This window comes from Eptesicus fuscus, chromosome 4 (assembly GCF_027574615.1).
Source record: "Eptesicus fuscus isolate TK198812 chromosome 4, DD_ASM_mEF_20220401, whole genome shotgun sequence".
Classification (NCBI taxonomy): Eukaryota; Metazoa; Chordata; class Mammalia; order Chiroptera; family Vespertilionidae; genus Eptesicus; species Eptesicus fuscus.
The window spans coordinates 108,315,392-108,333,082 of NC_072476.1; the positions used below are offsets into that span (position 1 = coordinate 108,315,392).

The following is a 17,691-nucleotide window of genomic DNA, read 5'->3' on the forward strand; positions in this document are numbered from 1 at the left end:
CACAGGCTGGGTGGCCTAAGCTACTGAAATCTATTTCTCATAGTCCTGGAGACTAAAAGTCCAAGCTCAAAGTGCCTGCTTTCTTCTGAGGCCCCTCTCCTTTGCTTGCACATGGTTATCTTCTTGCTTTGCCTTCACATGACCTTTGCTCTGTGTGAGCCCATGTCTGTGTCCCCATCTCCTCTCCTTATATGAAAGACTCTACCAGTCATATTAGATTAGGGCCCACACATATGACCTCATTTTACCTGAATTACATCTTTAAAGGCACTATTTCCAATACAACCATGTGGATGGTCCTAGATCCCAGCAGAAAGGAGACACTGAATTGGGTGACTGTGAAGAGTTAAACAATTTAAAAGGGTGTTTGCGTCATTCTGTCATTAGAGGTAATTCTTATTTGCATACTTTCAGCATGTACTGTCTTTCTGAAAGTAAACAGGGGTCTGTTACGGGCTGTATCCTTTTGCTCTCCTTCAATATTTGCTTCCTTTTCCTTTTTCCCTCAGATGATGCCGCTGGAATCTTCCCAGCGGAGGCCCACTGTTTGTTCTTCCAGGTTTCTGTGTTCTTTGTGGATAGCATGACAATAGCAGGCAAGAGGGTCAGGCCACCTCTGGCTGATTCAGTGACTCGGTAATGACTGGGCCTGGTCCCCTCCCCTGTTTCTCTCTTCCGTCTCCTTGAGCTCAGTGCCCCGCTGCTGCTCACCTCCTGCCTGTAGCCCCGCTGCTGTCTCTCTCTGTTGAGCCAGTTGACCAGAGTCCTTGCTACCCGATCTACTCCATGTGGCTAGGTTATCTCCTGTCCTTCTCTTCAGATTGTAGGATGTCTTGTTTTTATTTTTGAGATGGGGACAGCATGCTTGATAGTCCATCATGTTGGCAGTGATAGTTGCATGTTGGTAATAAGTAACCTTGGATGCTTTTCGCTGAGGCATCAGTAGCAAATGCCAAGTTATATCCTGTAGGCCACTATGCCACCTGCTTCTACTCTGGAGAGTATCTAAGAAGGTAGACATTGGAAAGCAGCACCAGGAAATGGCAAAAAATTGTGCTGCTGCTGCGGATCCACAACAGCTTTCCTCTCAACAACTGCCCATTCACTGTCTGATCCAGACTCTTGGCCCTGTGCTGACATTGCCGACAGGGAAACAATGACTGAAATGAGCAACGGACGGCAGGCTCTTGCCAAACGAAGCTTCTTGCTTTGCCAATGTCAAGGCTTTGCCTCTTCATATTTCTTTCCTCCTTGAAAATATTCTGCACCCAAGTGCTCTGGGAAATGACAAAGACGCTGAATTTGATACCCGGGCATGTGAGGCTTGCTGGGTGAGGTGATTCTAAAAAACCTGGAACAGTTTCCTGCTTGGTTGTAGTGACTATCAAAACTATTATAGACCCTCTGAAAAAATAATGTTGGGAGGAAATGCATTCAAACTTAGCTATTTCTGGTTTATTTGGAAGCCACCAGACGCGACCACATGGCATTTAGTGATAGCAGTCTAGTGAGGCCTCAGTGGGTTACACTCATCAGCTGAAAGATCATGTAAAGACATCGTCTGTTAGAAAGCTGACTGTCCAGATACATGTAGAATGGTTCGAGAGTCATCTTCCTGCCTGTAACATTTAGAGTGAAAAAGAATGTCCTGGCTGCCAAACACTCAACCGGTAAAACTTGATCGCACGCAGCTTGTTCTAAATGTTTTCAGAGACAATCACTTCTGATGATGAAAAAGGGTAAGAAAGACCCCAGTTCAGAAAATAGCCCATATAAAGTTAATGTTAGGTGATTTTGCTTGTTCGTGTTAAGTGTGTATGTGTGTATGTGTGCACTAAATTATTTATGGGGTAAACTATAGTTATGCTTACCAATCATGTTGTCTTATGGCAACCATTGGCTTCAGCCAAAAAAAGTTTTAATGAACTAACTATAAATCAGGTTAATCTGATAAATTCTTTTTTTTTAAGGGCTAATTACTGGGGCCCCTTTTCTCTTTCCCTTTCTACAAGGGCATTATAGTGAGTAATCCTATTATATCAACAAGGCTGGAAGACTCTGAGTGGATTGGTAGCAAGCAGAGTGGAGATTAGCCTGAATATCTTAAAATCCATAATATCCTTGATATTGAAAATATACCCAAACTCATAACAAAGCCATGATATTGTATAATTCTGATGGGCACCCTGCTATGTTTATTTACCATGTAATCCATATAAAAACACAGCTCCACAGAGCTATGGGATGATTTGGTACTTATTCTTGTACTATAATAGTACTTTCAGAGAGAATTCTTCATAATGTTCAAATCAAGTAAGGTAATCAGTTCATTTTTAATTGAGTGTTTTCTTAAGTGAATTACCTAACGATGAACTCAATGTTATAATCTGTATTTTTAAAAGAAAAAGAAGAAGGAAGGAGAGGAACAGAGAGAGGAGGAGGGTGGGGGGGGGGGGAGATAAAGGGAAAGGACCACAAACTTCATAGGTTGGAAAAAGAAAAGCCTTTCAAAGGGCAGTCCCTGCAATGTAAAATGTAAGATGAACACTTGGCAATAAGGGCCTCATGGTAAAGCCCGGGCAGAGCAGAACAGTGATGCAGCTGAATTCCCGTTGGCTTCTTAAAACCAACTGGTGCCTACAAGGAGGACTCTTACCTCAATACTTAATAACTGGTGGAATAATATTTTTTCTTTAATGAACACTGACCATATACAGATACTATGCTAAACTAAGTACGTATAGGTATCACCTATTTAATCTTACCTTATAATAGACAAATATGCAAATTGACCGCACCTTCGCTATGCCCAAGCCACGCCCATCAACCAAGCCACGCCCATCAACCACGCCCACCAGGAAACCGTTGCAGGGAAGCTGGGGTGTGGCGAAGCCCAAGGCCCGGAAAGCCGCCCGGGGCTTTCCGGGCCTTGGGCGCCAGCAGGGTGCCTGCTCCGATCGCATGAGCGAGCCGACCTGGGGGGTCGGCTCACTCCTGAGATCGGGTAGCAGGGACGCTGGGTGCAGCCGAGCCCAAGGCCACCGCCCAGGGCCAAGCCGGGACCCTGAAAGATGGTAGAAGGTGGTGGCCACAGCCAAGGCCTGGGTCCCCGGTGCCGGCAGAAAACTGGTGCAGGCAGCCAGGTGAATGAAGGTCTATTGCACGAATCTTCGTGCAAACGGGCTACTAGTTCTTGTAATAACTGTAATAGATAGGAACTATACTTATCCTCACTTTTCATAGGAAGAAACTAAGTCTGAGATTAGGTAAGTAACATGCCTAAAATCACCCAACTAATCAGAAGTGAAACAGAGTTCAAACCCAGGTATCTCACTCAGGAGCCTGTATTTTCTAACAGTGGGTTGTAAAGACTCTTGGGACATTCGTCCAAGATGAGTTTGCTGCCACCTATGGTACCACTGTTGGGCCCCAGGCTTTGATTTCCAAAGTCTCCTTTGTTTGTCCAATAACCAGCCTTTCTTTCCCCCAAGCTTAGGCACAAGGGTACCAGGTCAGCTTAGACCTGTCACGACCTACAGGCTGAGAACCGCTGCTGTAGAGCCTAAGACCATCGGAAAACACAGATGTTTATATTGCAATTCATTAACAGTAGCAAAATTACAGTTATGAAGTAGCAACGAAAATAATTTTATGGTTGGGGGTCACCACAACATGAGGAACTGTATTAAAGGGTCACGGCATTAGAAAGGTTGAGAACCACTGTCTTAGAGGGACAGGGAAAGAGCCGGAAAATGCCCTTCACCTTGGCATTGGCATAAGTGAAACTTAGAGTCCAAGCAACTTAGAAACATGCCTAGGGTAATGCTGGCCACATGCTAGGGAATCAATAAATGTCTATAGATTAGTCATGAATGCCTAATTTTCCTGATTATTTTATGGTATATGTGTGTGTGTGTCTATGTATAAACATATATGTGATGTGCATAATATACCTTATCAGTGTCAGATTACATCTGATGTGTTCAAGCTCATGGACAGTTGGCTATGAGTGAAAAGGAAATTCTAGACCTGGTCAATAAGTCAATTTTTCTAGTATACAAGGAAGCATTCATGAGTGTTAATTTGTGGATTAATATTTGACTAGTGTATGTTCATGAAAAGATCATCTAGGGTACATTAGCTCTGTGGGCACATGTGATTTTCACTGTGGATTTGTGATGTGGTCATAGTCCATAAATAATTAAAAACATCTTTAGCAGTCTAGAATGGACTCTTTATCACTGGTCCCATCTCATGAGATGTGTCAATTTTAAGAGGGTCAAAATTGAGCAAATAGCCAAGGTTTTAGCCCCTCTCAGAAACATTTTCTCAGAACAGTATTTAGAATTATAACTCTCAGCATGTCCAGTGGAAAGTAATATGAAACTAGTGCCCAGTACAAAGACTAAAATAATGTTCATCATTTCAATATATCTGTGACTTACAATGATTTAAAAATTTTCTCTTAACTTAGTCTATAATATACATCTAAAATTTTACCTGCATTGGTAGTTCCCACGTACAGCCTGAACAAACATTAATATTTATTTATTCAGTGTGTAAACAGCATACCTAAGTCTGTATCAGGCTGACATTCTTTTGTTCGGCTGTGCATGGTGATGGAAAAGAAATTGGTCTGTATAGCTCAGCACTGTCCAATAGAAATGTAATGTGAACCACATATACAGTGTATAATTTTAAAAATGTGGTTAGCCACATTAAAACAATCAATGAGATTAATTTTAAAGTAATCTAATACTGTATATCCAAAGTCTAATTTCACATGTAGTACCATCCACTTTTGAGTGGCCACCATGTTGGACAGCACAGTTCTAGATCCACTTTGTCTAATTTTCAAATCCCCAGACTTCTCAGATGACTCTTGGTCAAAGGCTATCAAAGAAAATAATGATTATTTAAAAATATTTTATGAGTTAATGGAAATTTAATCAATATATATACAAAATCTTCAATCTCTGGAAACAACAGGACGAAACATACAAATGGGAGATGTCTGGGACAAAAGAGAAGAGGAGGAGGAGGAGGAGGAGGAAGTACCCCATTAGAGGTGGCTGTAAGTAAGAGCTAAAGCTTATTTGAACACATAGACTTTTGGCAAGTGGCTTCATGACTAAGCTGCAGAAAAGACTGTTTCTGGGTACACAGAGACAATTGTAAATATATGTAAATGTATTTTTTTATTAAAATGAATGAAAAGGGAACCTGCGCTTTTTACTCAGATGTTATGACTAACACAGTTTGGCCTTGTGCTGAATCTTTAATGAAGCCTGGCTAAAAATACTGTTGTTGATTTAATCGGATGTTGCTATGCTAGTAGGACCTGTTATTCCCCTGTAAGTAAAGATGAAACCTACATGAGGAGGTGGGGAAGTGAAAGATGACTGATAAATAATCAGGAGTCCATGAATTTGAGGACAGAGAAGAAAATTGGCCAAAGATGAAACATCTGCAATTTCCATACAGGTCGCAGAGGCTAACAAATGAGGCTTTTATCCCCAAATCCCACACTTCATCTTTTGCTGCTTACCACCTGCACCTCAATTTTTTTACTAGGAAGAAGTTTTGCCACCCTACTTAATTTCTCCATTGTTAGATAGGCCCAGAGTTCCCTAACCTTTTTGAACGTTGAGGAATGGACCATACACTACTCAGGATCATAGCCCCTGGTGTTTTGGTCATTCTCTAGGACTGGGGCTTTTGGCTTGGTTGACTTCAGTCTTCCATTGTGTCCCTCAAATAATTTGAAGACCTCACTTGAAGAGGTTCCTCCAGCCCCTACAGTCATTTTTACTGAATTATGGGGACCTGGATTAATTACTGCCACTGTTTTCTTATCTATAAAGTAATGTAATAATGATACCTATTTCACAAATTTGTCATGAGGATTAAAGGAGATAACCACTTAACAAAATACTTCATAAAGAGTAGGCATTTAGCAAATACCGCATCTTGTAGCCATTTTGTTTAATATTGTATCTCCAGTGTCAAGAATAGTTCCCAGCACATAGTAGCGACTCTACCTGTTGAACCAATGAATGAATCATCCTATAAACTTACATCAGGCATAAGGTTTTTTTTGCTAAGGTTGAATCCTTTGATCATGAGGGGGGAAAAAAGATGAGAAAAGAAGGCTAGCAAGGATGGAGCCTGAAGGTAGCATATAAACCTATAGAGCAGTAGTTCCTAGTCTTTAGGGCTTGTTGGTTCCTTTGAGAGCTGTACACAGTGTACACGTGAAGTTTTAGATAGTTGTATACACAGATCCAAGAATCTGCAGGGCTACCCGTGACCCTCATGTTAAGAACTCCTGCTCAGAAATTTAGGAAGGTCAGGAGAATGAAAGGGAAGATAGGCATTAGAAGGACCTCAAGAAACTGGATCTTTTCCCCTCTACTCCCCCTTCACACACATAGTTTAAACCAGACAGTTCTAAAACATGGGCCCTAGAGTGCAATTCCAAAATTTTGAGTTAACAAAAAGAATAAAGAGATACAAGTCTTTTTAATTAAAAAATAAAAGACACAAAAATTCAGGTTTTGCTAGAGGAAGCTCCAGAATTGTGAAATCAGCTCAACTCGTGCCTAAGATATTAGGATGGGCACCTGGAAGAAAAATTAACCTCAGACCTCGGGGTACCTGAAGATTTCCAGCCAAAAATGAGGTGCTGCCATTCCCTGTGCTGGTATTTTAAGTGATGGGTTCCAGGTTCCAGGTACAGAAGGACTCACGGGCTGGAGTTACAGATGCTGGACATGTCAGATGTCCTCACTGCAAGGCTCATGCCCTGCCCTCACCTTTTCCCTAAGACTCTGTGTTCAGCTAAGGATCAGAAGAGCATGCTCTTTTCTGGAAACCAAGGCAGAGGAACTGTTCTTATCTGGCTTCCAGACTTGGGGAGGCTCAGGCCCCACCTCAGGTGAGTCAAGAACCCCCAGGGTGTGTTGGCTTGTTTTCCTTTGTGGTTTACTAAGGAGATTTAAAAAAAATAATAATGTTTATAATTTCCTTTTCAAAGTGAGCTTGAATCTCTACCCTGGTGCATGAAAAATAAACCCAACTATTATTAATAATTTTTCCATGTCTAAAGGTAAGGTTTTATAATTTTTAAAAGTTTTACATTAACAACTATTTGGGGGAATACAAAAAAAGAAAAAAAAAAAAGAAAAACAATGAGAACATGGCCCTTGTCTTTAGATTGACAATAAGTCAAGTAATGTTATTAAAGCACCTACTGTGTGCCAGGCTCTATGGGACACAATGGTCCTCGAGATACAAGGATGCGCAGTGTGGATGGACTAGATTGCCACCATAAACAGAGTTCATGGCCCAATTGGGAATGAACAAGCAAGTGTGGTGAGTGCCACTATGGAATAGCATAGCATGTGATAGGAGAATATCATTTGGGGGCCTGATCTAAATTGGAGGTGAAAGGTGTAATTTGGGAAGACTTTCAAGAAGAATTGAAGTTTAAATTCAAGCAACTTCAGTTCACTGGAGGAAAGAAGTGATTGTACCTGATGCAATATAGGGCTCTCAGTTGGAGTACATACAGTGAGAACCAAATTGCGTGCAAAAGGGCAGGCCAAAGGAGAGATGGAAGAGCGAGAAAGATCAGGAAGAAAGGCGAGACTTGAGTTTGTGTTTGAGGAGAGGTAAATGGAGACAGAAAGGGTTGAGTTTTTCTGAAACAAAATGAACTATGATACGGCCTAAGAAATAAATAGAATGTATTACTAGAAATAGAGGGCAATACATAGAATTACTAATATATAGAATTCCAATCTGAGGAGAAGTAGTAAGTGCAACAGAGATATTGTAGATACAATGAAGATTCCTGAAAGCCACACAGAAAAGTAAGACTTAATGGGCTGGGAAACAGGGAGCCACTGAAGGTTGTAGGGAATGACATGATGAAATCAAGATTTTAAAAAGCAGGAGGTAGATTTGATAGATGATGAAAGAATCTGTCTGAAGCATCTGTGTATGAGAGGATGAGGTTCTAAATCATGGAAATGGATAAAACTAAAGAAAAAGTGTTTCATGATCAACTTGATTGTGTATAAACCAAGAAGCTCGTTATGAGACTTCAAGTACCCTGGCCAGTTAGAAGGTTGACTCAGTGTAATAGCCAGATTTGGAAAAGGGGTCGGGGATGCCTGAATAATTTAGTTTAGGACATTGAGAGTTTAAAGTTTACTCTTATTCACTTCTTTGGTTATTCTTTGTTTGAATCTCTAATGACAACTTCTGTGAGGCACACTCTAATTTGGGGAGTAAGGAAAAGGTCTCTTTTGTGTACTATAAATTCTCCAAAATGAAACAAAATTTTATGAATTTTCAGTCTTTCTTGGGGTATAATTGAGTTGATCTCATACTGTATGTGAAATAATTAACCTCTGTGGTTTTTTTCCCTACAACTCAGAGTGCATCTCATATATATTATAAATATCAGCACATTTACTTAAATACTAGAGGCCAGATGCATAAAAATTCATGTAAGAGTAGGCCTTCCTTCCCCCTACTGCCAGCCACTGGCTTCTCTCTGGCACCCGGGACCTGGGCTGCTTTGCTTCAGCCCCAACTTCGTCCAGAAGGACATCTGGAATGACACCTGGAAGGACGTTTGGTCTAATTAGCATATTACCCTTTTATTATTATAGATGGAGCACATAGATTGGAACTATTTTTGTTTGCTGAAGGGCAGTTCTTTGAATGAAAAAAAGCCAGGGTTTTTCATTTGGTGTTTTAATCACCTTCTAATTTTGTTTTTGTGATGACCATTCATTGAAATGTCTTTGTTCTTAGTGAAAAGACAATCCTGAATTCAGACCTACTCTGAGTAAATTGGTGAAGTTTGGCTGAATAATCCATTTCTTCTTACAAAATAAAAATAAAATAAAATCAACAATAAAAATTTCAAATGTAAAACCGGATTCACATTTAAACCAACAATTAAATAACTAACTTCTTGTACTCTACTCACACTTAAAGGCCATATGGGGTCACTCTAGGACAGCTGGAGGCCCCAGCAGATCCATGTTCCCTGCCTTTTCTCAGCAGATAAGTCTACACTGAAAGTATAATTATTTCATTTTGAATGCATTTTTTGAGAAATTTGAAGAATTTCTGGTGAGTAAATTTTTATGCTTCATACTTTATTACATGCCCTTATACACTTTATTATTTCTACAAATTAGGTCTCTAAAGACCTCTACTAGTTGAGAGTGTTGGCCTCATTACAATTTTCTCTTCTTACATAAAAATTTAAAATTTCATGAAAAAAATGCATACATATTTAATTGGGGCTCTTTACAAATTCAAAATGAGTCTTCCTAAAGTAATAACAATTAATGAAATGTGTTTTCTTTCTAAAAAGAATATGGTACCACCCTAGCCGGTTTGGCTCAGTGGATAGAGTGTCGGCCTGTGGACTGAAGGGTCCCCGGTTCAATTCCAATCAAGGGCATGTATCTTAATTGCAGGCTCCTCCCCAGCTCTGGCCCTGGTCAGGGCACATGCAGGAGGCAACCAATCAATGTGTTTCTCTCACATTGATGTTTCTCTCTATCTTTCTCCCTGTCTTCCACTCTCTCTAAAAATCAATGGAAAAATATCCTTGGGTGAGGATTTTTTAAAAATAAATAAACAAACAAAAAAAGGATATGGTACTTATGTTCTTATGTATTGGAAAAACTTTTTTTTTAAGTATGGCATAATTAAGCATATAATCTAAAACATAAAAGTAGTTGGCCTGAAGCAAAAATAAATTATCAGAATTATCAGACATAGAGATATAAATAATGTAATTTAGTTCAACAATTTTACATTACTCTTTGAGATAACTATTGAAAAATTAAGAATTTTTAAAATAGTCATTATAGATACTATATACATTTGAAAAATACTGCAATTTCTTATGAATTGACACTTAAATGAAAGTATCAAATGGGTTAACATGAAAAAAAAAATGGGAAGGACAAAAGTCACTAGGAAAAAGTTAACAGACCAAGAATGGAATAGGATAAAAATGGAACTGAGATACTGCACTGAGGAAGAAAGGAAGACATATACCAAGAGAATTAAAGAGACGCTGGGCAGGAGGGAGATGACTGAGCAATTTCTTATATTTTACTAGACTTTCACCAGACCATGCTCTTCAGTTGGGTTGTGGTTTTAGAAAACCTCTGTGATTTAAACCAAGCAATATAAACATTGTTCTAAGTTCTCTGTCTGCTCTTTAGCCCTAATCCTTTAGATGGTCTATTCTTGGTGACTTAACCCTTAGGTTTGGGAAATTGTTTGATATGTCCAAAAACAATGAGCAGAATAATGTTATCCCTTGGATTAGATTTTAGATCAGCTCACTGGATATATCAAGTCCAAGACATATATTCAGTAGTCTGATGATTTTCCACTTCTGAATTAGTTAAGTAAACTATAAGAGAGAACACAGTAGCTGACATGTGCCTGTGTTGTTAATTGTTATGCAATTGGACACACACACACACTCACATACATACATACACACACGCACGCACATACACACACACATCTACATACCCACACAAACCAAAGATGCCTTCCTGCCGGAAACAAATCAGTTTCACTAAAAGAGAGATGTTGACAGGAAGCCAGGAAGGCTGGTCAACAACCTTATTTGCTCTAACCACTCACCCTTTAGTTGAGATATTGTTAGCTGAAGCAGCTTCCACCTTGGGTTGTCCCATTAAGTTTTTGTTATTTCCTGCCTAAGGGCTACATGTATATTTCTGTTTATCTTGCCTAAGATGTTTTCCCCAAAGCCTCAATAAAAGGGATGGCAGAGCCAGAGTAGTCAGTAGTTCTCCCACTAGAGGTGGACTACCGCCTGGCCCCCCATTTCACCAAATTGAATTTCTTCAAGTCTCCTTTCATTTGTGTGCGGCCCTTCTCCAGAACTCGAACCCTGAACTGGAACCCTGAACCACGCAGGATGTGGAAAGGGATTCCTACATTCTGGCGCCCAAACAGGGACTTCTGGAGGAGAAGGTGTTTTTCGCCTAAGAGCAAAGGAAGGAAAAAGTACACCGAGGAAAGGTGTGGAAAATTCACCGGAAAAAGGTGAGGGAAGTTCACCGCACACAAAAGCCCACGGCCAGCAGCAGAGTCTCGAACTGTAAGTAGGGTGGGAACTTCTTTTTCAGCCAGGCTAATGGGGAAGAATTAGGTTATAAATATAAAGTAAACTTGATTATGGAGTTTTGGTTTGCATGCTTAAAGAATGTAGTTTCTTGTTCAAATTAAAATCTTAGTTTGTATTTGGAATTTAAGATCTGTAATAAGAAGTGAGACTCCACTGCTGAAGCCGCCTCTGGTGTGGAGAAATTCAAAGGGGGCAGGAGAAGGCAAGGCTATCTGCTCTCCTGCAATGAGATTACTTAAGGTTTCATTTAAAAATTATAAAAGAACTCACAGAGAAATTCAAATCTTGGCCAAATTAGGTGCTAGTTATTACTTTGGAAAGCGAAAAAGAAAGAAAAATGTTAAGATCTGTCTATCTTTTAAGCATGAAAAGAAATTCAGCCAGATCTGTTGCTGTTGCTTCCCTCAAAGTAAGCAGGATGTGGGGAAGGAAGGGAGACACGTGGAGATCCAATATGGAAGCCCACTCTCCCAGTATGCTGAGGAATGTGGTAATTTGCATTTGAATGACTACAAACTTCCTCCAAACTCCTGTGGCAGCAAAACATTTTTTTTGGAAGTTTGCTTAATTATATAAATAGTAAAGTTAAAGGTTTAGATATTTTGAAATGACAAAATGCTAAATATTTGACTTGCCAGCTTTAAAAGTTCAAAGTGCAAATTAAATTGGGAGACAATGTGGTTGTGGTAATCATATGTCTAAAGTATAAGAACTTATTTTTGAGAAAATAAAATGTTGTGTTTTCTCTAATAATTAGGAATTCAAAATAAGTTGCTTATTATTGGTCTAATTAAAAAAGAGGATTAATTTTGTGATTCCCAACCAAAATTTTTCTACGCAAAAACTAGTTTAAAATCTAATTGATATCTTAGGATAATTATAAAAAGTATTATAATCTTGAAATCATATATGGATATATATATATATTTGATGGTTTTTTTACCATGTTAAAATTTCAAGTTCTTAACAGAGATGATTCTTGGAAAGCTCCAAGGGCCCAGAGTAATACAACAAATTGACTCTCTCTTCTTAAAGGAAATCTTTTAAAAAAGATCTAATATACTTGAAATTGCATGTATATTAGGTCTTTTTTCAAAGCCTTATCAAACAAAAATTAATAAATATATTTTAAATGTTATGAAGCTTTTGGCCTCTTAAGAAGGGCAAAAATGAAGTAACTAAATATTTCTTCCAGTTTAAAATTGAATTGCCATGGCCTAGAGCAAAGAAAATCCTTACATGATATTATTCTACAATGTCATTATAATTTTTGATATTTTACAACAGCATATTTTAAAACAAACTTACAAACTAATTCTTTGAATGATTTGGCAGCAATTTAAAAGCACATGAAAGGATTTAATTCCTTCCACGGTGTGGAAGGCCCCCTGGGAAGGCACTTGAGCATTCTACATTGGCCCTTCTTGCTCTTTTTGCCAAGAGGGACCCACTTCTCACAATCCAATTGCCCACAACTGTTGCCTGAGCTCTCTGTTCCTGCTGAGGTTGAAGCCTTGTGGTGGCTGGTACCATGGATCTGTCTCTCGCACAATGGCGTGAGCTGGGCCCTCCCTGGAGAAGAAACCTGGGTTCCCCAAGATATGTGATCAATGCCAGGGCTCCGCCAGCAGGCGAGGGGATCCCAAAGCAGGTGCTGGGCATGGAGGCCATAGGGGCATAGGCTACCAAGGAGACAAAACTGAACCTCACGTCACCGTGCTTGGCCCCGGAGGATGGCTGGTTAGTCAAAGACGGGTAAGATTCCTCAAGGAAGGAACAACCTAAGACAGGCACAGTCGCAGAGGGGCCATCAGGAGAGAACTTGGGGGTCAACAGAGGTGGGGCACAGATCCTCACCCCCCCAACATTGCAGGGGCTTGAACACTAGCCCCTTCTGAGGGAGGTCTCCTGCCCCATGGCTGCTTCACGCTTCCCATGTCCAGCTTAGATCGGGACCCAGGTGGCCGACAAAGACTTGTCCAGCTCAGATTGAGACCCAGGCAACAGAGACTTGGCTGACAACAGTTGCCCTATATCTAAATCCAGTCTAATACCAGGAATGCTTACAGCCTTTTCAAGGATGCAAATAATCCTTTGCATTAATACTCACAGGGTAAACTAAGATTATTGTTAGATTATTAAATTTGACAGTAAAATAGTCAAATTTTCAGATTAATTTAAATTGGCTAATTGAAATAAGTAAATATTCAAGAAAAATTATACTGGACAAAAAGCTGTTTCTACAGTATTAACTACAAATTCTTTTGGTAGTTCATTTCATGGTAACATTGCTTAACATGCAATGAACCTAAAACAGTCATATTTTTGTACAAAAAATTAAAATTTAAAGTGATCAAGACTGTATTATAAAAATTTTCCAAAAGCCTCCGAATAATTATATCAAAAAAGGGGGGATAGTGGAAAAATATTATGTAAGGAAAATATCCAGAAAAAATTTTTTTCTTTGAAAGCTAATTTTCATTTGTTTACTAAGAGCAGGACACCTATGAAAAAACACACATGGTGTCAAAATAAGCCAAAGGAAAATCATTTGGGCTCAAATAAAAAGGATCCCAAAGTAAAATTTATAGAAAAGATTCCTTTATTAACTTTTGGTCGAGAATATGTTTGTATATTTTCAGAAAACAACTCCAAGACGATGTGGATTCCTGCAACAGAGAGGAATCGACAGGAATGCTCCAACTATGAAGATAAGAGGAAAAACAGTCCAGAGATGGAAGACACTGACGACATCTTGCCATGCTAGCCGTCAGCAGCTGTGCGTCACTGCAGGTTGCCCAGGACCAAACCAAAGGTCGGACCTGCATTACCACCATCTGTCCACCATCCAGATACCATTGCTGACATGTTCTCAAAAAACTGTTGGACATTGAAACTGGGATTCAAAAACTGTTGGCCCAGAAAGAAACTTACTGCAGACTGATTTCATTTGACTCTCAGCATAGCCATTGTTGCTTGTCTCATTTTTTGTTCTTACGTGTTTATTTCTAGTCTGCATATGCAAGATTTTTTAAGAAAAGAAAACAGGGGAGGTGCCGGAAACAAATCAGTTTCACTAAAAGAGAGATGTTGACAGGAAGCCAGGAAGGCTGGTCAACAACCTTAATTGCTCTAACCACTCACCCTTTAGTTGAGATATTGTTAGCTGAAGCAGCTTCCACCTTGGTTTGTCCCATGTAAGTTTCAGTTATTTCCTGCCTAAGGGCTACCTGTATATTTCTGTTTATCTTGACTAAGATGTTTTCCCCAAAGCCTCAATAAAAGGGATGGCAGGGCCAGAGTAGTTCTCCCACTAGAGGTGGACTACTGCCTGGCCCCCCATTTCACCAAATTGAATTTCTTCAAGTCTCTTTTCATTTGTGTGCGGTCCTTCTCCAGAACTCGAACCCTGAACTGGAACCCTGAACCACGCGGGACGTGGAAAGGGATTCCTACACCTTCCTTCTGGTAGAACTGGTAACATGTATGTGACTGATGCCAAGTTAGCATATCCTTCCATAGTTCAGGATGTGCTCTCATACGCATACCAAGGACAAGGCTGAATTTTTGGAGTGACCCCAAGAGGTTATGAAAAACAAATATACAAATAAACATATACCCGTATTTAGAGACTTAGCTCAAGAGTATAGAGACAGGATTAAGATATTTTTATTTAAAAAATATATACTTTTAAATAAGTCTTTGTGGGTCTAGCAATATTAATAATACAAAGACTTAACAGATGTTGATGTCTACTGTGCTTGGTAGTTCACAAATATAATTTTCCATGAGGTAAATAAAGAATACAATTGTTTGCAAATGTAGATTATAGTTTTTAAAATAACTCTTTGTAATATATGTTGCAAGTCTTCAATATTACAGGTTCTGTGAAAAGAGGCAATGCCATAAAATAGTAAGACATTTCGTTCTATTGCTACAAAACTCAGTGGCTTAAAACAACCATTTTTTTTATGACTATGACTTTGTGGATGAATTTCAGAAAGAGCTTGACTGTACAATTCTTGTTTGCATCTGAAGTGAATTTAGTAGTGTCCTCCAAAATTCATGTCCACAGAACGCGGTATGTAACCTCATTGGAAATAGTGTCTTTGCAGATATAATTAGTTTAAGAATCTCAAAGCAAAATATCTTCGATTTAGAGTGGGTTCTAAATCCAATGAGTGGTGTCCTTGTGAGGAGAGGAGAGGACACAGGGGGACACAAACACAGAAGAAAGCCTTGTGAAGCAGAGATTGAAGTGACACTGCCACAAGCCAGGGAACACCTGGGGCCACCAGAAGTTGAAAGAGGCAAGAAGGGATTCTTCTCTAGAGCTTTCTAGGGGATCCTCACCCATCTGACAACCTTGATCTTATACTTCCAGCCTCAGGAACTATGAAAGCAAACTGTCTATTGTTTTAAGCCACACGGTTTGTGATACTTCGTTATGACAGTCCTAGGAAATGAAGTATCTTGTGATACCAGCTAAGCTACCATCAAATATAAGCTAGGACTACAATCATTTGAAGACTCAACTGACCTAGGAGTCATGGAGGATGAGTCAATGACATTACTGGCAAGTTGGCATTGGCTGTTGGCTGGGAGCTTAACCTGGACTGTCAGCAGTGGGCCGCAATTAACCTCCATATAAGCCTCTCCATGGGGCCACTTGGACTTCCTCAAAGCATGGTGCTGACTTCCAAGAGGGAGTGTCCCGAGAGGAAATTTCCTGAGAGCAAGGTTTCCCAGAGGTCCAAGCAGAAGCTGCAAAGCAGTATTATGACCAAGCCCCTCAGAAATTCCAGAACATAACTTCCACTGCATTCTAAGTCACTAAGGCCAGCCTAAATTCCAGGAAGGGAAATTAGACTCCTCTTATCAATGGAAGGGGTAGAAAAGAGTTTGTGGTTCTCTCTCTCTCTCTCTCTCTCTCTCTCTCTCTCTCTCTCTCTCTCTGTGTGTGTGTGTGTGTGTGTGTGTGTGCGTGCGTGTGTGTGTGTGTGTGTGTGTGTGTTAATCCTCACCTGAGGATATTTTTCCATTGAACTTTTAGAGAGAGTGGAAGAGAGTAGGAAGGACAGAAAGAAACATCGGTGTGAGAGAAGCATATTGATTGGTTGCCTCCTGCATGGGCTGACCAGGGCCCAGGCCAGGGAGGAGCCTGAAATCATGATATGTGCCCTTGAGCGGAATCAAACCCGGGACCCTTTGGTCCAAAGGCCAACACTCTATCCACTGAGCCAAACAGGCTAGGACTTGTGGTTGTCTTTAACCAGGCCCACAGACCTAGGTTCAAATGGCAACTCTACCATTTGCTAGCTGAAGGCAAGTTACTAAACCTCTCAGCCTCTTTTCTCATTTAGGAAATGATTTTGTGGATTTCAGAAAGAACTCATCTGTACAATATTATGTGAGAAGATATATCAACAATACATACTAGGTTATTATAATGAATAAATTAAATTAAACTAAGTCATGCGCTTTTCAGTCCTTGAAAGTTACATGAGGTACATGTAAACATATAGATAATGTATATACAGGTAAAGTGTGGCTATAGGGATTACTCTGTGAAGATATTAATGGATAGAAGGAGACTGCTTGTTTCAGAGGTGACACTTTTGGGAATCCCCTACTCATGTATCTGTTGCGGTTTCTGTGTCTACAATTCAAATGAGAATCATGCTTATCAAGAAGAAAGGAAGCTTTGTTTCTTAACACCTGAGCAAATACATATTAATAGAAGAACAGGATGCAACAACCTTGACTTTGTATGTTGTGTCCCTCTACTGTCATGATCTCCTTTCCTGGGTCCACCTCAAACTTCTCCTTGTGCCTTGACCTTGGGTTAGTGGCATAATCTTGGGTAATGGACTTAAAGCAGAAATTCTCCAGCCCTTCCCACTGTAAATTGTAAGCATCAGTCAGTTTGGACTTTTACACCATAGCATGTCTTTTTCGTTGCACACTTCATCTTAGACACTCTGCTTGCAATTAGTTCTCAAGTAGGAACCTGGGCTTTTAGAATCAGGATACTGTCCAAGGATGCCGTGCAATTCCTGAAGTCTGTTTTTTATTTTTTCCCACAATCCAATATTATCCAACATGGAGGCCACTGGATGTTAAAAGTGCAGACTATAAAGCCAGACCACCTGAGTTCATAACTCCAACTGTGCCATCGGCCAGCTCTTAGTTCTTGTCCAGATTACCAAAACGTTTTGTGCCTCCATTTTCTCATCTGTAAAATGGAGAAAATACAGATACCTACCTCATGGTTATCTATGAGTAGTGTTTTAAAGGGTACCTGGCAACTAGTAAGTGCTCAATAAATATTTGTTTTTCTATATAATGGTGTTAGGTGGTTTACAGATGAATTTTCATAATTTTGTATTTACTTAACACATACCTAAAATATATAACTCACATATCAAACCTATAATTCCACATTTGTTTTGCATAGGCTAAATAAAATCGGTAAGCCAACTGAAAAA

General features: G+C 39.7%; 1 long non-coding RNA gene across 1 annotated transcript in view; it reads right to left on the minus strand.

Moving 5' to 3' along the window:
* Positions 1 to 15,948, minus strand: part of LOC114227538 (uncharacterized) — a 31,940-nt gene extending 15,992 nt beyond the window's left edge. The window contains exon 1 of the long non-coding RNA XR_003613585.2: positions 15,744 to 15,948. This is a non-coding gene — a long non-coding RNA (uncharacterized LOC114227538). The remainder of the gene's footprint in view (positions 1 to 15,743) is intronic.
* Between the last annotated feature and the right edge of the window lie 1,743 nt (positions 15,949 to 17,691).